Raw genomic sequence first — 9,525 nt, forward strand, 5'->3', positions numbered from 1 at the left:
AGAGGGAACCTTCTTCTGCAGCTCGAGTGATGAGATTGTAATTTGCCCTTTGCTTTGCTATATTTTGTGGAGGATCTTTGCCCACTCTCAATTTGATTATCACTGGAAAAAAACATGTGTTTCTTCATCTTCATCTGCTTTTGTGTTTTGAAAATGTACCATTAGTCTTTTGCATTTACTTGACCTTAGTCATGAAATTGCGGGGATGGCTTGGAACAGAACTGCAAACATCCAGAAAGTTTTAATCTTAAGTAGTTTCCAAGATGTCCCGCATGTCAAGATGGTTGTCTCCCTGGAAACATTCATCTTAGACCTAGTATTCATTATGAGACCTTCATGCCAGCTATTTGTGATCTTTGGAACATGTAATGATATCCTTTATTCATTGTAATTAGGTAACTGACTTGGATTAATTGGCCTGGAACAGCAGCAGCATATTACAATGAAGTGCCAGTTTGAGAATGTTTTGGGGTTTCTTTTACAATTAGAATTCAAATTACTATTTAAAATTACACTTCATTTCCATTTTTTTTTCTTAAATCCATCAGCACTGCTTTTCTATGCCAAGAAATGGAATAAAACTGACATTTTCCAGTGCTGCAGTGAAAGATGCTTTTTGGTCTTCTCTGAGACATCGACACAGGAATCTTGTAAGATGAGCCTGTTTGCAATGCTTTTTGGTTTTTGAGTTTTAAGAAGGAAAGCCTTTTAAAGTGGCATTTATCCACTACTGCTTTGAAACCCAGAATAGCTAGTTTTGCTTGAATATTATATTTATGTTTTAAAATTAAGTATTTGGTGCAGCCATATGAACTGGAGATAGGCAATGATTCCATATGCATCTGTGCACAGGTGGAAGACTGGGTAACTCAGAGCCATCCAGAAATGGGCAGTAATTTCCTGGACACGCAAACTTCGTAACAGATGTTGAAAAGGCAGAGCTTTGACTTTCCTTTAGAGAATTAAAGCTGAACTGATTGGGAAGTTCAAGTTCAGAAGCAGAAGGTGACACTTGTGCTTTCTTTTGCTTTGTGTGGGGGCTATTTCTGTCAGGTACAAATATGTTACCTATGCCTAAGAAAATCAGAAGGAATGCAGAAGACTTTCTAAAGAGGAGGACACTGTAGATCAGATGGCTTAAGCTACAGTAGCTGAATATTAGTACTGAACCAGAACTAGCAATATGAATTCAAATTTCTTACTATGCAGCAGTGTAAGGGAACCAAGTGGTGTCTCTTGACTGAAAATTTCACCTACTTGATCCATATCATCCTCTTCATGTGCAAGAGGACACATATTAAAAAACATCTACTGAGGATAGATCTCATTTTTATGAATGCACACATGCCCCTGGAATCATTAAATTGAAATAGAGTATTACAATTTTCTGTTATTTTCAAACAAGAAAAAAACCCCTCAGACCAGCATATGAAGACATTCCACTCCATCCTGGGCTAGACATAGGCATCAGTTTTCTGCCTGAAGAAAAAGAGATTTATTAAAACCCTGCAAAGGCTGGAATTATGGTTCATGAAGGAGCTCATCACATTTAGGTATCATTCACCATTCACTTGAGGAAACCAAAGGCCACAGAAGTCAAAAGTCACTCCGAGGGTGAACAAACATTGAGGGCTCTGCTAGTTTAACCATACTGTAATAGGTAATGATCTCAATGAGACTTGCAAGTTTTAGACTTTGAATTAGCCATTATTAATTAGAAGAGCTGTCTTAGGGTTGGAGTGAGGTCCAGAAAGAAACTCAAGAAGAAATCCAGCCAGCAAGTCAAGCCTAATCCAGAGTTTGCAACTGCAATGGAGACAATTCCCTTCCTTTTAAAAATCTCAAAACTTAGCATTAGATTCATCACTTACCACTATCCTTTGTGCAGATACTGTTAAGTGATCCAAAAGTGATGTCTGGAAAAGTAAATAGTCTTACTTTGTGGTTCTCTGCAACTCAGAGCATGTAAACAGCTAAGCATCACCTTATGCCCCTCCAGTTCCTGGAGCCCCGTGAGCTGAGATTGTTTCCGGAACGGAGGCATCCTTCCTGACCATGGAGATATTTGCTATGGCCGCTAGGTGGAGCAACAAATGCATCATTTGAGAGCTGTTTGATGGACTGGAAGTAAGGTGGAAGAAACCTGGAACTTTTGCAAGTTCATCCCCTGTTTAACTTGTGATGGTGAAAAAGCAAAGTAATAATTCTCTCCTGGGTATTCAAGGATTTTATGGAAATGGTATTCAAGGGATATATGGAAAGCTCAACGCTGCTTTTTACTATTTTGATAGCTTATACATTTAAAAAAATGCAAAGAAATAGCATAATTCCAAGTAAAATAAGAAACATGAAGGATGTACTGACAAAGTTTTCTGGGTCCTCAATTTTTAAGGAAACAAACCAACCCCTCCTAAGCTTGTTAATAAGTTTTTTTTAGTAACAGTTTCAACCCAAACATGGCATAGATATTTTCCATGCAAAGGTACAGGGCCTTCTGTCATGCACTGGATAAAAGTCTTAACACTGCAAATACTGCTGTTATAGTACAGGGTGTCCTACTTCAATAACATTCCCATTTGTTTCTTATGTACTCAGTTTGTCTGGCTTTAGTTATCTCTGATGTTTGTTAAAATCACTGATAGTGTTCTCTGAACTGGAGCATGCTGTATGAGTCAGCACAGACAGGACACAGGAACAACCACAAAACCACAAGTACATTTATTTTCGTTCCCTTGCCAAGCAGGGGATGGCTGAGGCAATACCCAGGCAGAGGCACATGAGTAGGGACACAGGCACTGCAGAGCTCAGTCCATGCTAGAGGATCACCGACCCTGCTGTTTTGATAATAGAGCTCCAAAAATGCCTCTAACATTTTGTGGTGTAAGTACTCCACTCCCTTGTTCCTGCAGCCCCCTTGTTTGTGTGAGGGATCATGCTTCCAACACCTCCCCGCCTTCTAAATCTGACTCAAACTCAACCTGTGAGTATAAGTATTGACTCCAAATGTTTCTATCCCATTCCTCAGGATCCTACTATGGTAAAAGCATAAACTTGGGAAATCAAAACCTTACTTTTTCCATACCTATCCATTTGTTTATCAGCAATATGTGCTACCAACTACTCTACAGTACCTTGCAGCCCATGGCATCACTTGGCTTGAATAGTGATTACTTTTGGCCTGATTGTCTTTGCATCTTATAAAGCTTTGACTTCGCTCCCCAACTCTCTCATTTTCTTCTGTAATGCTACAACTTCACAATCAAAAGCTCTAAGACTGTTACACTAATAACCATCCCAATCTCCCAGGCAAGTTGTAAGAAGAATCCGATGCCCCTTTCCACAGCAATTCACAAATAGATATTTGAATTGTCTAGGGTGTAACCACTATCCCGTCATCTATTTCAGGCCATGCTTCCAGCAGATCCAACTGCAGTCAGGAAAGAGGCCACAGGTGTCCAGTGCTCAGTATTGGGCCATCCTGGAATACAGGGAGTCATGGCATCCCCAGTCCCTGATTTTTTTTGCTGGCCATGGCACAACTGTTCTGGATCCTAAACCAAATATGTGAGTTGGCAGAGGCAGGGTGCAGGAACAACCACAAAACCACGGACAAAAGAACAGAATGATACTTTTTTTCTGTACTGTCCAGTGACAGGATAAGGGGCAATGGACATAAGCTGGAACACAAAAAGTTCTACTTAAAGACAAGGAAAAATTATTTTCCTGTTCAGATGAGGGAGCCCTGGCACAGGCTGCCCAGGGAGGGTGTGGAGCCTCCTTCTCTGGAGGTTTTCAAACCCATCTGGACACATTCCTGTGTGACCTGATCTGGGTGAACCTGCTTTAGCAGGAGGTTGGACTGGATAATCTCTAGAGGTCCCTTCCAAACCCAACTATTCTGTGATTCTGTGATTCTATAAAATGCAAAGAGAAGATTTATTTTCATCACCTCACTGACCATGGCATCCTCTAGAGTGGACTGAGCTCAGCAGTGCCTGCATCCCCACTTGTGTGCCTCTGCCCAGTTGCTACTTTGAGGATCCCTTAGTTGGCGAAGGAACAAAAATAAATTTACTCTTTGCATTTCATCCATGGCTTTGTAGTTGTTCCTGCATCCTGCCTGTGCTGACTCACACACATACACATTCACTATGGTTTTGCAGAATTAAAGTAAGTTCCTAAATTGTCTGTTAGCCGAGTTATTTGTGCCTTTCAGGCACAGTTTTTGTTCATTAATGTCAGGTTGGTATCATCTGAAATGTATGACTAACACAGACTGTACAATATGTTCCAGAAAATGCCAATTGTACATAATTACAAAGACATGAATTTCTACATTAAGAAGAAATTTGCAAGGTTGTCTTCTACTTTGGCAGAATGTAATCAAACAAAACCAGAAACAGATATCGTTGTTTCTCGCTTCTGCTGGATATGGCTTGTTTATTGACCACATGTACAAATCCCCCATTATCTGAGTCTATCTCAATTTCCTCTCAGCTTATTTTCATATCTATTATGCAGAGCAAACCAATGGAATTGTGATGCATAATGCCTCTAATCAGTGCTGTAAGGCTGAGACATGCAAGCCCATTAGAAATAAACTCACTTGGGGATTTCAGCATAGCTGTGCTCTGTGAGACAGCAGCTCTACATTGTCACTTGTAGCTAGATGCCCTCATCAGCATTTCCGTTCTCTTTGGCACCAGTGAGGCATGAGGATGCCCACTTTTGAGGGGTTTACAGAGATTTCTCAGCAGCAAAGGTATGCAGAGATAGCTCTATCTTAGTTGAGTCTTACCTCCCAAGATGAACCATCAGCCTAAGCATTTTGGTACAAACAGTATCACACATATGTATGCAATGCAAAATAGGGTGTTAAAACTGATACACTGAGCAGCAACCGTCTTCCCTGTGTATCACTGACTCTCCAACCCAGCCACACTGCTTGTCATTGTACAATGAAATTAACTTTTTCTGGAAAAATGAGCAGAGGATAAGTCAGATGGCTGAGGTTACCATGCCCTCTGTTACCATTTCTTCCCCTCATTGCAGGCTTTCTATCTCTGTCTCTGGTAGATCTGTCTATTCCCTTCACCTGATAAGTGTACTGCAAGTTGATCTCCCTAGCCATGGACAGAGCTGAATCTTGGTCATCAAAGTGCCAATTGCATGAACTTTTCCCTTCTGCTGCTGCTGAGGAAGAAAAACACTGTCCAGCATGGTCAGTCTTGGGGGAAGAGACTAATTTCTATGAAACCCAAGATAATGTTCCTGTTTGCTTATGCCTCCAGTGGGCAGTACTTGGAAAGGCCCCTCCTGGCCTGCCTCGTGGTCCTTACTGGCTCCATTAACAGGTATACAGAAAGTGGGTATCCCATCCACCCTTAGGAGGGAAGATGAAAGGAAAGACATTAGTTTTCTGCCTTCAGTTTTCAGTGTCTCTTGCAGGAGGAACACTTATATCCCTGTAGCAGAAGTGCAGTTCCCTCACTCCAATGCAGATGGGAAGTCAGGGACCCAGAAAAAACAATCCCAGCTCTTGCCCTGGTACAGATCTCATCCCTCACTCTCATTAGCTTCAACAGCAGACCCGTCTCTGGATGGGTCTGTGTAGGTGCACAGTGACTACAGGGAACACTCCTGCAAAGACAGATGAGTTCTTACCTTTATTTCAAGTCATGGGCCTCTGGCTCTCCTGCTTCTCTGTCACAAGCACGCTCCTGAAGGTGCTGAATCCCTTCACTGAGCTCACCTCCCCGCAGCCTTATAGACACTCTCAGCTCCCTCCTCTCTCAGATAAAAGAACTCTCTTCTGCAAGGAAAAGCTGCTGCTCACTATATTCCCAAACATTCAAGAAATGAACCTGGTCTAATCTTTTGTCTGGTTCTGTTTTGTGGTTGGGTTATTTTTTAAAATATTTTCATTGCAGTTCACTTTGAGCCTGTGTATTTTTAAATAGGGATATTTGGCCCTCTCAAGGAAGAAGACACCTCACTGAGGAGAGGCAAATCATTCTAGCCCTCCCTCATTAACTGCTAGTTTCATATTTTCAGTGGTTTCCATAAATGGTTTTGCACACCCTCTACCACAGGAGACTGTAATGTCTTCTAGGGAGATTTCTTATGGGATTGTATGCCTGTAGCTGAATAGTTAGCATATAATTTTACTCAAGGTCCTTGGCAAAACAATAAAAAATAATGTTATATTTCTGTTTGCTTTTTGCTATGTTACAGAATGAGGTCTCTTACATGCAGACTTAGGGCTAGACATCCTAAAAACAGGTTTAACACATGTCCATCCCTCTTCTGCCTTAAGTGACATTGAATCTTAGATTTTTTTCAGTGTACAGTGTTGGTCAAGAAACATCTCACATCAATGTTATTAGTATGAAGGTGAGATAGTACATGAATATCGCTACAGTGTATTCTATTCTAATGTTTATGTCCTCTGTACTCTGCTTGCTGCCCAGCATCTCTTCCAGCCATTCTTGTTATTGCCATAAACATATTTTGGAAGATGTAAATTTAATAAGGCTGCAAGGTGTATAAAAACCTTCTGGAGTGTTCTGCTCCACACAAGATAATCTTCCTTCATTGCTTCATTTTGCTCAGCTCTGAACAGTAGTGTCCAAGCTAATACAAGTACCTGACGTCAATGAATCAAAGCCTGCCTTGGGGCTTTCTTCTCTTTACTTCAGCTTTATTTATTTTTTAATTAAAGGTAGTACAGGTCATCAGCTACCTAATTCCTGTTAACACTGAATTTCTGCTATGCTCTGTGTAATTCCAGTTGTCTGAACTCAAATGTCCCCTTGTTTCAGGCAGCCCACTGCTTCTCCCAGAAGAACCCCTCTACCTTGGCTTTAGGCTAGTCATTAAACTGAGAGGTGGCCAATCCCCCTCAGTCAGCACATAGGGCTAAATCTCCTCAAAAAGCAACTGATGGGATAAATCTCAGCCCTTCTTCACACCTTGAACACTGAAAAAGAAAGACAAACTTTTTTTTCTGTTTTTTTTTTTAAAGTGTGGCAGTTCCTGTAACTAAAGCCAGATCTTGGATGGATTCTGTTTCCATGCCTCTAAGTGCTATTATATTTCAAATAAATGTGAAACTGCTCACAAATAGCTCATTAAAGTTCCTGAGAAGTGCATCTCAAAAGCTGATACCTTAGTGACTTCCGTTTCCAAGATAGTTCAAAAGTTTCAGTGCAGGCGACAATATCACGCCAGACAGAAATACTTCACTAACAGGATTTTTTGTTTCCTTGTTTATAAATTACAAGAAGAATGGAAATACATTTATAAAATATATATGATACACTACAGTTTCACAGGGTGCTTGACAACTAAAACTCCCACTTGCTCAGTCCTTCGGTCCCTAGCAAAGAGTTACTGTTCTTAGAGATGTGACAGAATAAAATAATCTTTTCTCAAAGTCACGACACATATCATTAGGTAGTGCAGAAATAGATCCCTTTTTTTCCCTTTGTTTCTCAGATTTCAAGAGGGCAAGTAATCCCAGCAGTAAAACCTCTGCTCCTACTCCTCCCATCTGCTCATTCTTTTTTTTTTTTTTTAAACCCAGTTCCTTCCCCTTGGTTCTCTCCTCTTTACTTGTAAGCCTTTAAGTAGGTATTTTCAGACTCTGGACAACAGTCATTCACACCCCACACACCCTGAAAAACACCTTTCTTATTAATTTGCCTTTGTATTAATCAATTACACACCTTCTTCCATTCAATTCAGGCAAAAGGAGGAAGGAAAGCTATTCTTACCACCTCAGACTTTTAGGCTCTTTCTTTGGCTCTTCCTGGTCCTGGGTTCTGCATTATAGTGGGAAATATAAGTGTACTAGAACTGTGAGCGATGTCCAACATTCAGCCTTAAAAACAAAATATAAGACGCCTCTAAGCCCTGAATGCAGCAGAATTAAATCTCCTACGTTAGCCACCTCTAACACCATAGTATTAAATAGCCTACTTTAAGTTTCAGCCTTGTGCACAATGCAGAGTTAATTCTAAGCACTAATCTCATCAGACTAGACATTTGATGAAAGAGAGTGTAGCTAGTTATACAGACATGCAGCTAAAGCTGAAAAATGTCCTCATAACAAGGTCCAACAGCTGAAGAGGAGGACTAGTCAGTGAACAAAATGCCTAGGACCTGCCCTATGGAGAAGAAACCCTTTTAAAACACTAAATACAGTTGGGGAAGACTTGTTACTAATATGTTAATTTTTGATGCTGCCTGTTATTCTTCAGGTTTCTGAGGAAATCCTGATAAATTCCCAACACAGGTCAATAATATTTTTAAAAGTGCTTTGAAACAGAAGATAAGTTGCCCATTTAAAGGTATTTTTTGAGAAATTTCCAAATTTGCTGTACTATCCCCTTCTTTTGTGTCTTATTTCTTTCCCTGCCCTGTCAATGACACTCCCTAAATTTCCATCTCTCCTTTTCCTATTTTGATGTCTAATTATTTATTTCCCATTTTATAACTTATAATTGGTAAATACTGTTTATGTCATTTAAAAAAGAACATCTATCTCCCTTTTGATTTACTGGTATTAATGAAACCAGCATTTTATCTGTAGTTTTACTGGTTTGTAAAAATTTTTCCTACTGAGTTGGTCAAAGTTGTTTTGAGTTTACTTCAATGTGGAGTCTTTGAATTTTTAAAGGAAGATTCAGGAACTCTATGAATAAAAATAATATAATATAATTTTTTTTATTGAAATAAATAATATAGTCAAACATGTATTTCGTGAGAAAAAATCCTTTTCTGATTTTTAAAGAAATTACTAACAGTAGCTAAGAACAAGAAAAATATTGTCAAGCAGAATGTCAAACAGAATGTTAAAATACTGTAAAATTTGTGAGTTGGTGATTCATTGTACTTAATTACTGCTGTATCTTTGATAAAAATTAATAAAAGGGCTTTAACAGCTAGACTATTGTCAATTATTTATTTACTACATTTAGCTTTCTTCCCTGCTAGGAGAAGGCATGGCCTGCTTCTGGATTTCACAAATTGGTTTACTACATGCAATTGTTTGCCTTTTCTCGGGAAGGAAAGACAGCTTTCCAGAATATTTGGGGTTTGCGCTAATGAGTTTATTAATTATTAATTTATAATTATGGTTTTGGTTTTTTTTAAAAAACCCCATTCTTTCTCTATCTGTACTCATTTCATAGATTTGATGATTTTAAAATCAAGCCAATAGTTAATTCTTTTCAGAAAATTGTCATGTGAATATGACCACCCTTATGCTCAGCTCCTTGACTAGGTATAAAAAGAAAACGATCATTACACTGATCACACTTTGAAACATGATATGTTAAGAATCACTTAAGACAAGTTAATATGCAATTTAACTTGTAAATACAGGGCAGGCTTTAGATATTTACCTTTATAAAGCCTTATACAAACAACTTGCTGGTCTCTGGTCTTAGAAGAACCCGTAGCTAAAATCTGTAGCTGGAATCTGTACAACACAATCCTTTACATGTGCATGAGCAAGTACCT

Source organism: Colius striatus, chromosome 4 (assembly GCF_028858725.1).
Source record: "Colius striatus isolate bColStr4 chromosome 4, bColStr4.1.hap1, whole genome shotgun sequence".
NCBI classification, from domain to species: domain Eukaryota; kingdom Metazoa; phylum Chordata; class Aves; order Coliiformes; family Coliidae; genus Colius; species Colius striatus.